This window comes from Wyeomyia smithii, chromosome 3 (genome assembly GCF_029784165.1).
Source record: "Wyeomyia smithii strain HCP4-BCI-WySm-NY-G18 chromosome 3, ASM2978416v1, whole genome shotgun sequence".
NCBI classification, from domain to species: domain Eukaryota; kingdom Metazoa; phylum Arthropoda; class Insecta; order Diptera; family Culicidae; genus Wyeomyia; species Wyeomyia smithii.
In genome coordinates, this window is record NC_073696.1 from 187,972,959 (window position 1) to 187,985,464 (window position 12,506).

A 12,506-nucleotide genomic window follows, 5' to 3' on the forward strand; every position below is an offset into this window, starting at 1 on the left:
AGATATAATATTTTTACGAAAGATTATTCACGAAATTTAAAACTATTTACTTACGGCTTACGGTACGCCGGAGTGAGAATGTACCAGTGGGGGTGAGATTGTGTCATTGAACCCGTGACTTGTCAGCCATCGCTTCCGGGTCAGAAAGTCTTTCTAGGTTGAGTATTCGAAGAAACTTATTCGAGTAAGCGTGGTCTTCTGATCGCCATAGGATGGCTGACCACCCCGGCTTACGGCATTTATTCATTTAGTCATACAGACCGACGACTGTTCAAGACTTTTCACGTAGGAAATAAGTAGGTTAATTATGTTAATGTTTTGTTAGCTAGCTCTATTGAATGAAACTTTATTACATTATTGTTCAGTATCGTTCTGAGTACTGCCAATCATCAATACAAAAAAGACCATTTTCGTGAAACTTTGCGGATCAATAAAGGATCTATCAAACCGCAAGTAATGCTCATTATACCGGGGTTCACGTAGACCTCAACTCCAGTTCGAAAAAATATTTTGTTGCCCAAAAGATGAATCATTTCAGAACCAACAACATCACTCGACTGATCAACTGATATCGCTAGTAAGCATCACGGCTGAAACATAGAGTTCAACACTGGGTCATCGACTCATTCAACAGTCTAGACACGATAGAGTGAATCAGCAGCGGTCGAAAATATGAAGGGGAAACGGGTGAATTTCCTAACTGAGAACTCCGCTCAGCGGGCTGCTTCTCTCGTTTCCCATCGTGACAGGCAGCTCGCTCTTTCTCTAACGCAATACTATGGTTGCAAAACTGAATAGGTTCATGTTTTATGCACGAATTTATAATGGCGCGATTGTTTTGCGAATACAGCCCAGTCAAAGATACGTTTGTTTGGTTGCCGTACAACAAGTTGCCGAGTTCTATAAACTCACGTCTGGAAAGAAAACATTCAATGACTAAGATTCTGCTCCGCTGTCCAGTTCCAGCAGTCGATTTCGGTGGAACGTTTGGTTGGCTTTTGTTATCTCCACGGTAACCACGTTCATTATTAAACTATGGGCGATTCCTTTGGGTGGAAAGCACTCTCCAGCTAACTACTATCTCGCGGCAGAAGGAAGTTCATGGTGTGAATGTTATGTAGAAATGTGTTGTTTGTTGGTTAGTATTCCTATTGGCACTTTGGTCGGAGTGTAAGCGAACAGCAAGTACAAAATGCGTGCTGGTAATTTACTATGATGTTGGGTTTTGTGAGCGGTCATAATCGTTAGCATGTTTTTGCTTTGGCGTCCGACATTCGCTCGGAAAGTTTTTACCCTAGTGGAGTAAACAAAAAGTGTTTCAAGGGTAAAGAAGTAACTTATGTACGTTCATTCTTTCAGCACAGTGTGTTCGAAGTTTGGAGTTCTTTCTCACATTATTTCAGTAAAACTTGTCAATTTTGACAGATGTCACAGATGGTGGCCAGTATAATTGGCTTAGCTCTTTTTTGCGTCAAATTATAAAATTATTTTACTGAATCTACATTTTATTATATTTTGATAATAAGCACGCACTTTTTCTAAAATGACTTAAACAATATTTTAGATTTTTCATTCTAGAGTCATTTTTGAATCTTTTCTTGATCGTTTGAAATCATCATTTTGATATAATTTAAGCGTCGTATTGAAATGATTTTAAACACATTTAAGAATCATTAAAGCATCATTTGAGGATCCCTTTGAGAATTATTTCAAAATATTTTCAGAGTCATTTTATATTTTTTTAGTATCTATTTGGCACAATTTCAGAATTATTTTAGAACTGAATCATTTTATAGACGTTACATACTCACATCTTGAAATTACTTTTGTTTTATTTTTTGGAACGATTTGAGGATTTTTTCAGAACCATTTCAAAATCTTTTTGAAATTATCTCTGAACTATTGTATAATTATGAAATCATCCTATTTTATAATTTTAAAATTATTTCAGCATTATTTAAGAATCAATTTGGAAACATGTTTCAATCCTTCCAAAACCAATTCTAAACTAAAACTATTCTAAAATTATTTCAGGATCATTTTTCAATGACATCTTACATTTTTTCTAGTTTTGTTCGTTCAGTTAAACTTAAAACTTAAACATTTTCTTATTGGTTTTGAAAAAAATAGTGTCATTTTGGAATAATTTTAAAAAATAATCATGGAATAATTTTATTTTTTAAAGAAAAGGTTAAGATAGTTTAAAACATATATTTCAAAATAATTTCGAAACAATTGTTAAATTTGTTCAACAGGAACTGATTTTTTAGCCTTTTTGACGTTATGCTAGGAAAAGTTAAGTAATATTTTGGAATTGTTATTAATTTGGTATCATTTTGGAACCATTTCCAAATGATTTTGTAACTATTCAAGAATTATTTTAATACATTGTTATATTTATTTCTGATATTTTTTGTGTCATTTAATCAACCTTTCATGATCTATGTTGAAGAGCTCATAATCGATAATTTTGATTCCCTAAATTTTACGCACATTCTTTTCTAATATGACCAAAATATCCTATTTATTCTGAACCAAATGTTGCGTACCGTTTGCTTCAACTGGATCCATCAATGTTTCATGACGATTGGACAATATTAGCAAAAGATCCACGCTTCCAGCCAAAGACAGTAAGCTATTGTATTCCTGATTGTTTTCCAACAAACTGGCAAAAAAAAATCAAGTTTTATGTCATTGGACGTATATTGACGAAACAAACAAACCGGAAAAAGTCACGCTCCGAATTGCGGCGAAAACAACAACTCGGGAAAAGTCAGTGACAGATGCGCTCTACTCCGTTATTAATATTATTGCTTTTCGCTTGTTGTCTGAATCGGTCGTATCTATCATATGCTTTCGAAGTCTTGCCCTCCGTGATGGATCAAGTTTTATGTTTCCTTTCGGATCTCATACATCGTGTTATTTTCCAAGATTGTTCCCTCTGCTACGGTGCTACAGTTCGATGCTGCTAAAGTGGGCTGTTCATGAGGAAATTAGGTTGGTTGGAAGCTCACATTCCTGGTACTGGGAATGCGGAACATTTTTTATGTGTCTCTTAGCTCGATACAATTTACTTGATAGCTAACGGCACTGAAAATGTCAACTTTTCTTATGGAAATCTATTCAACCTGCGCTCATTAAATGCCTGATGCCACCTTGAGCAGAATAACCGGCAATAGACACGAACAAGCACTGTAAAACTGGCAATCATGGTGAGGTAATATTGCATCCATATCATCTACCAGTGAGTGAGTACAATTCCGTTGCAGACAAGCCGTCTCAGTTACACATTGAAGTACCACTTTGGTTCGTTTTTATATCTTCTTCAAGAAAATGAAAGGAGCTCAATTTCAGTCGAACGAAACGAGTGGAAATGCATCAAATTTAGTACAGTGACTCAAATGTGTCAGGGTATAGTAAGACAGACCAAGTAGCGAATTCTTTTATGGTGCATGCATCCTGCAGAGTAGCGAAAAATTGCCGTGCGGAATTCCTGATGGCAGGTCGATGTGCAGTCACTGTCGTACCGTTCGCCTTTTTTTTCACCTTGATGAATTGATGGACACCGGCAAACGCCGTTACCGTATAGCACCAAACTTTCTTAGACAAGGGTACACCAGTCTGGTCGTAGAGATTAATTTCTTTTGATGTTTGCTACCGAAAGTGGCCATGTGGCATTGACGAGAAGGGATTGTGTGGGGGACAATAGAAATCTTATCGCATATTGCAGTGATGACAAAAGTTTTTCCATAAATCATGTTTTGAAGGAATTTCTTCGCCATTGGTTATAGCAGCCTGTTTACGGAAGTAGAACGGCCAGACAGTTTGCCAATCCAGTGAACGTTATAAGGTTATTTTTTGCGCCGGTGGCATCGGATTTAATGGAACGAAAATTATACAGAAGATTAAATGCATCGTGGCACCTAGGTATATCAATTTTCCGCACTTTTTTATTGGAACATAAAAACATCAAGTGTATAGAAAAAGTACAACGTAATGTTTCGACTCTTCTTTCGTTTTTTAATTTTTCAAACTGCTTGCTCCATTACCTTGAATAGGATATATTTTGTTTTGTTTTGTAAGCTATTCATCGAATGCCTTCATGTTAACACCTGGTGCATTAAAATTATGTTTGTATCAGATAAAGTAGGTCGACCTCGCGAAAGTGAGATTAAATATGAGTTCCGAGAATAACTGTATGTTGGTAGCAAATTATTCGTATTTTCCGGCAATTGTAACCAAAAAAAAAAAAAAAAAACAAAACATTATGGTTAATGAATGTAGTCAACATTTTAGGAGAGTGTTTTACTTAGAACGGGAAGGTTTGAAACAAAAAATATGTTTTCCTTACTTTTGAAACTAAAATTGAAAAACTAACGATTAACTAGTGAAATTAAATCTTTTAAACTCTATGTTTTTGTAAATTTATGACTTTTAGACTAGTAATGGACTGAAGTATTTATCTGTAGAGTTTATGCCGACATTATATTGAATGTAGATAAAAAACCAAGAGAGCGTTCGCAGCATTATTGTTTGGAGATTCAGAAATAGGTGGATACTAACAGATAGAAATACTAACTTCAGAGCCAGGGTTGATATTTGTTGACACTCTTGAGTGAAAGTGGAAAAAAGCATCCATAAACGTTATTATTTTACAATCTTTTCAGAGTTCTCCCTTCCCGCTTTTTGCATGGAAGTGAACTGTCAAAGCACCTCATTATATTTCATGCGATGGAAGCAAGACAACAAAATCAGTTTATCAGTTAACGAAGATTGTCAAGGCATCGGTCAGTGTCAGTGAAAAAGTGTTTCGGTGAGGTTCATTTTGGTTGACTGGACTGTTTGTTTTTCTTTTTCGCTTTGATCATTTGGTTGGATTTGTCGTCAAATTTTATTCCGTAACCGTGAACGATGCGCGCGATCTATTTCATCTGAGTATAACAGCACGTTACTAGGACGAAAATCTAGTGTATCTGAAAGACTGCTGCGATCATTGGAAGTGAAAATTGACAATGACTGGCTGTAATTTTCGGAGAATTTTGCTGGGGAAAATGACTTGTATCAGCACTGTTCAGAGCTCAGATTAACTGAGAGACTCAATACTAGTACAGGTCGGACTCGACTATTTGGGGCTCGATTAACCAGGAATCGATTATCGGGGGTAATTTTGTTTTGCGGGTTGATTTTAATTTCTATTTCAAAATTTTACCTTTACTATCCCTTTTAAGTGAAACCAATCAATGATTAATTTATTTATATTTGCTTTTCAAGACTGTTCCTTGTTCTCTCACAGAAATAACTTCCGGCTACGGCTAACATAAGAAACATAAGAAAATAATTATTATACGTTTGTTAATTGCAAACATGAATATTTTTATCTATTCAAGATTCTATTATTCAGAAACAAAAAAGTTGATTTTCCGGATAAACGAGTCCGACATGTATAATGACCTTTAAGAAAATGCAATTTTTAGGATCATAATTGTGTGTATGAGCAATTCTTATAGATAATTTTGCGCGATTTCATGAAGCTTCCTTGCGTATTTTACTCCCAGTACTCACGAATTCGACATTCAACTGGTTTACATTTCAAACTGCTTGCCGTTTTCACAATCTTTCATTCATCGCTAGGTATGGGAAAATTACCTCCCTGCGAATTTAAAGCGATTCTGCTTCCGTAGCACCGTCATCTTGGTTTTTCCAAGTCGTTAACCAAGTACTCACTGCTTGAGAGAATTTATTGTACGCGATGTGTAGAGGTCGTAAGTTCCATTTTTGCACGATTTCGAGATGCGGTGTTTTCTGCTTCACTGCAATCCCAAGATTTTTCCGTTTATCCTTTGCTAAGAGCTTGATTTTCTCTATATGCGGTCAATTAGGGTAATGAACGGATTAATAAGGGGTCCACTTTTTTTACCAGGCGTTGAAAACGAACCTGAAACTTCTGAATCAATGACTACTGACAGAGAAAAAGTTAGTTAACAAATTGATATGGGTACCTATATTTATATTTCACCTTAGGCAACCTCAAAAGAAAAGCATTAATGTATAACCCTTAAACCTTGAGAAAATTATTATCTATCTTTTTTGTAACAAAAGAGCAGATCGAATATCTACCGTTCACTTCTTACTCTGTATATGTGCTGCGTAAAACACACTTGCTGCTTACACCACAGCTAAGCGAAACAAGAGTGGTGAATCACTCTACTGAGAATACATAGAAGTACACAGCGGTGATCACTGCTGAGATAAAATCGATAGCATTCGAAGATCAAACATGTGTGGTGGGCAGCTGGATTTTTTTTTCAGTTTCAAGATACAATGGAAACAACTTTCTTAACTACATTTTCCATTCATTTGATTGTTGCTTAATGTCGTTTTCGTTTTCGCGGTGTAGCTACACTTTTTCCGTGCTATACTTTGCAGCTTCAAATAAAACATTTTCAGTGTCGTTGCATTGGTATGCGTAATAATGGGATAGCTGTCAATTCGTTTTGTTTTGGTCATTATCGCATTCGTCATTTTGTCTCGATTCCATTTCATATGTCCATCTCGCAAATGTGCTAAAAACCTGACACTTCACCACGTGGAACGAGAACCAAAACAAACCAGTTTCGACACATACGTGTGAATGTGTTGGTAACTTCCTACAGTACACCCTGCTTTTTTCGGGTGTCGTCAGGGACAGAAAAGAATAGTCAGAGACAGAAAAAGGGTAGTCCGAAAAGTCAAATAAAACATTTTCAGTGTCAAAAGTGTCGTTTGAGTGTAGCTACACCGCGAAAACGAAAACGACATAAGAGACACACAGTAAAAGCACTGCAGTGAGTTCTGTTGTGTGGTTATTAGCGAACCTATATATAAGAGAAATGACAAGACACTCACCGTTAAGGCAACTGTCAACATCAAAACGGATAACGGCAATGCAAATTTATACAGCTCGCCCGTTCTGATGTTGACAGTTGCCTTAACGGTGAGTGTCTTGTCATTTCTCTAATGTATAGGTTCGCTAGTGGTTATTGAGCGTATCGTAGTGTGTGTGGTGTAAGAAAAATAACACCAGTTTGTTATCCCTCTGAAGAGATATTTCAGTTCCCATTTCGGTGTTTTTTGCAAGTTACTCAGATACACACGATTCGCAGCTAGTAATGGAAAATTTCGCCCAAAACGGATATCCATATCAATTGATAATTTCGAGACTTTCATCGATATTATCGATGAGTATCGATAATTAGACAGCTATTCGACATATGAAATTTTGCTATGCAAATCTATAAAAACTAAGAGAAAGGGAATGACAAATCTTACGATACTGCGAATAAAAACTCAAACAACCGGACGAGTTGAATAGTTTGTTTAGGATCCACTGGAAGCGCATTTGTTTATTACATTTTGTCCAAAGTCATCGCGGTTTACGGCCGAATTCAATAATTAGGGAAGATTCTGGTCGGAATAATAGGGGGTAGACAAAATAATTGAGACAGGCAAAATTTTGTCAATTTTTAAATGGCAGAACTTCACGAAAAATGAATCAATTTTACCAAAACCAGTTCTATTTTACTGGAAAATTATTCCAGTTTTACTTAAGAATTGAACGTGACCAACGGACATGTGTTCCGGTTTTCAGAAGTGTGTGTCAAAATGTACCTTTTTGCAGCGCGTAGAGCTTTTTCTGACATCTTGTTTTTTATGGTTTATATGTTGCCAATAAATTAGAATTCATTCCGTGTTCATTGGTACCTAAAGGTTGAAAATCCACCCAGGAACTATCGAGATATAAAATAATAAAGCATGGGCGTTGATTTTGGCAGCTTTTTTCCTGTTGGGTATAATTTCCTTTGAACTCGTAGCGCCCTAGCAGAACAACATTTCAACAAGTTAGAAGTGCAGTCAGATTTTTTACGCGGATTTTCGTGTTAACGCGGTTTTTTTTTCAATTAACGCAGCTGGTAGATAAGTTATCGTGGTTTTTATGCATTAGCGCGTTTGAAAAATTTTACACGGATTTTCGAATTAAAACGCGCGCGTTTAAAACCAAAAAAACGTCTAAAGTGCTTATTGAATAAATGACAAAATCAATAAAAAAAAAACCCTTTGCCCTCCGAAAGATTCGGAATGACCGTCAAAGAGAACAATTTTAAATACTAGTCATAGAGCGTCTCAGGTTTTTTCTAATGCCTTTCTTGGTGGTTTACTTTACGCAGATTTTTTAACTAACGCGGTTTTTTAACAAGATATGTATCCCCGCATAAAAAAGCTGACTATATTTGAACCTCTTTTTTATAAATCAATATATCTAAGTAACGACGAGAGATATAGAATAGTTGTGAATGCATAACTTCTAGAAAATTATCTGAACTTTCATTTAGTTATATTAAAACGATTGAATTTATTATCCTACCTTGAAAAAACATTATTTTAAAAACAAAGAGTGATTTTAAAAGTGTCGGTGATCTCAGATTTTTTTTTTAAACGAAGTTTTTAATGAAGAGAAACTCTTAGGGTGGGGTGGTGAGGTCTTCTTCTTTTAGGTCTCCTCCAGTAACCAGTCGCACTGACTTGCTCACTCTTATAATATCGATAGTTATCGTTAATGCCAATTGCTCACCCTTATTATATCGAAAATTACACAGTGCAACAATTTTTTTGCCTTGGTTTCTATGTATGATTTTTTGATGAAGTTTGATGCAAAAATAAATATCCCCGAGTTTGAAGATATTTCAACTTAAGGGGCAACAATGGCGCCATTTTGAATTTTTGAGAAATCGCAAATTTTCGAAGTTTTTTCGGTGCCATTTTGTTTTGAGACCAAATATTAAAATTCTAATAGTTTGTCCATATATTAGCATCTTCTTACTTATCTTAAAAAAAAAAACAGACCCTAAATCGGACAAAACTGAGCTCAAAACGGTGATTCTATGAAAACGGTTTTGGTATGGTTTTAGTATATTTCCAAAGCAAAATAATATCGAGTATGTCTGAGCATTAATGGTAATGCGCTAATATCTAAGAGTGGTAGTCAAATTATGTCTTATTTATCACAAAACATCAAAATAATGGTCGCAGTGGTCCAAATCTTGCATGTCTTATATTGAGTAAAGAAGTCTCAGGAATCGATTGCTAGGTGTCTGATCCATGTAAAATGTCAACAACATATCAATTTTGCCCCAATTCCGCTACAATACTAAAATAGGTTCTTCTTGACGTTAGATTAACTTATTTGAAATCTGTTTAATGTAATATCTCAAAGATACAATAACAATTTGTCTTCACATAATCCTCTCCTTTTTGCGGGGAGGGGGTCGCATTAAACTTTATCGAAGACGCGTTGATTCTTTCTTCATAGGTGGAGCGAGATTTTTGTGTTTCGACCGGTCCTAGCCAAAAATTCAACCCCCTCCCCGCGAAAGGGGAAGGATCATGTAAAGACAAATTGTAATTGTATCTTTGAGTAACGTTTTCACTCTTGATATTACATTAGATAGATTTCAAATGAGTCAATCTAACGTCGAGAAGAACCTAATTTAGTATTGTATGGGAATTGGGGCAAAATTGATATGTTGTTGACATTTTTCGTGGATCAGACACCTACCAATCGATTCCTGAGACTTTTTCACTCAATATAATACATAACTTGACTACCACTTTTAGATATTAGCACATTACAATTAATGCTCAGACATACTCGATATTATTTTGCTTCGAAAATATGTATACTAAAACCATGCCAAAACCGTTTTCGTAGAATCACCGTTTTGAGCTCAGTTTTTGTCAGATTTAAGATCTGTTTTTTTAAAAGATGGGTGAGAAAATGCCAATATGTAGACAAACTCTTAGAGTTTTGATATTTGATCTTGAAACAAAATGGCGTCGAAAAAACATCGAAAATTTACGATTTCTAAAAAATTCAAACTAGCGCCATTGTTGCCCCTTAAGTTGAAATATGTTTAAACTCGGGGAAATTTGATTTTGCATCAAAATACACAAAAAATTATATATAGAAACCAAGGCAGAAAAAAGTAAATTTTTGTTGCACTGTGTTATCGTTAATGCCAATAAAATAACGATAAAATCGATGCTTGGAATTTATCGAAACATAATAAGACCACTACTTGCAGCTCTATTCAAGCAAATGCGGTGCTTTGCCCACCGGTGTGAGAGTAGTTGTTTTCGCAAGTGAAAGATATTCTCCTATACACTAGCGCCTCTCCGAGGAGAAATGACAAGCCTAAGGAAACCTTCAAAATTGAAGACTTTTCTAGCTATATTGATGGTCCATTGGTAGCATTATAACAGCGATGTTGATCGTCCATTGGCAGCGTTGTAATATTTCCTCGTTTGTGCAGAACTGGATTTGGAGCTCTGCTGGTTTAAAATATAAATAGTGGGATGCGTTCCAAATTTGTATGTGATCGCGTAAAAAAAGACATTTTTGAGCTGCGAGTATCAGGAGGAAAGTTTTAAAATGTTTGAACCTCGTTGAATATGATAGAGGTCAATCTGGAGACCAAAATTCAGGTCAATCTGGACCACCGAAAATTGTGAAAACGGATATATGATTACCATTAGCCTAAAACGGAAAACGTTATTGAAATGAGGTCGATATCTTGTACTGTTTTTGAGTAATTAAGAAAAGCAACTCGCGTGAAAAAACCGTGTAAAAAAGATCTTACTGTATAAAGATCAGCTTCCTACCCCGAAGTCTTGTATCTCTACCGGGACCAATATGTGTGACAACGCTAGAGAAAATCTCAGCACGCTGCTCCAGATCGCTTGTGCTCTACCGAAGCAAGTCAACGTGACGATAGGGGGAAAACCTTGTAACCAAAGATGTCACCTTTTGCTGCCGCATCCTTAATTAAAATGAATCGAACTTTCTGCACATCATATTTCATGTCAAGGTGCTGTAAGAAAAATATCTCTGAGTTTTGAGAATCCACTGAAATGAGCTAACATGCTAAGAGGACGAAGCCACTCACAATATCGCGAAAGAAAGCGGTGTTACGCTGCGCAGGAATATGACTAAAGACCAGCTTATATTCGAAACGCGCGCCAAGGAATAAGAACGAAGCTTCAATTTCAAAAAATAAAATTCCTAACTCTGTTTTTTTAACAAACATGGTACTCATGAGAGTTGTGCAGAACTGTATTTAGAGTTCCCACTGCTCTAAAATATGTCTAAACATCAGCTCTGTGAACCAATGTCTTATATTTCTACCGGCACCAGTGTATGTAACGACATGGGCGGACGAAGGCTGATTTGAGCTGCAGGCGAAGACTGATTTTGCCGCCCCCCCTTCAAGTTTTTATTTTATATGAAACGCATTTTCTATAGACTCGAAAATTTGATTAGACAGCATGTGTTGTGTTAACAATTCAAAAATGAACATTTCATTTCATTTTTTTTATCGTTTCCGACATATCAATTTCTTAAAGCACCTGTCTTTCTATCGATATTATCGCCAAGCCACACAAACGTTCTTGCGACATGGTCGATCGTAGTTACGTCTTTATAAGTTCTAATTTTGAGAAACTTCTCTCGCCACTTGTTACTTACTTAATTTACTTTTAAGGCGACAGACCGATTATCAATCCAGTGCCGAATCCAGATACGTCGCCATGTCACTCGGTCTTGGGCTGCTATACTCCAATCGCCCCTAACACCTATTTCGCGTGCATTCTCATCGACAGCTCACATCCAACGAGTGCGGGGTCTACTCCGAAGTCGACGACCTCTATCGGGATTCCTGCTAAATATAGCCTTCGCTTGACGCTCATCCGGCATTCTCGCTACATGCCCAGCCTACTGAAGCCTGCCGTGTTTTATCCGCTTGACTATATCCGCCGATTTGTATGCCTGGTACACTTCATGGTTCATGCGTCTGCGCCAAACACCATTTTCTAGTTTGCCGCCAAGGTTTGAAAAAAAAACCCTACGCTCAAAAACACCAAGAGCTCGCCGATCAGCCTCTTTCAGCGTCCATGATTCATGGCCGTAGAGAGCCACCGGAAGAATCAGTGTCTTATAGAGTGCAAGCTTAGTTCGGATTTGCAGACTGCGGGACCTTAGCTGGTTACGTAATCCGTAAAAGGCCCTGTTTGCGGCTGCTATCCGCCTCTTAATCCCACGGCTAACCTCGTTGTCACATGTCACTAATGTTCCCAGGTAAATAAATTCGTCGACTACTTCAAATGTTTCCCCATCTAGCACCACCGCAGCACCAACCTCCAACGGACAACCACGCACTCTGCCAGCCACCATGTATTTCGTTTAGGCAGAGTTTATGACAAGCCCTAATCTCTCAGCTTCTCGCCTGAGAGGTCCTGTTGGGTACAGATCCGTTACCTTCCGTTAATTCTTCGATAGCGTTGAGGGTCTCCAACCCAACACTCGTAGGAATGTCTTCGGTGGAAGACGCGGAAAATCCAGTTTGAGCGAGATCCAAAGTTCCATCCAGAGAATGTCCAATAAAACCACCAAACGCGCGTTATTTTATCACTACACC

The 12,506-nt window shown here is 37.0% G+C and overlaps 1 protein-coding gene across 1 annotated transcript in view; it reads left to right on the forward strand.

Annotated features, from left to right (window-relative positions):
• Positions 1–12,506, forward strand: part of LOC129726848 (protein couch potato) — a 460,447-nt gene that overhangs the window by 11,756 nt on the left and 436,185 nt on the right. The window lies entirely within an intron of this gene.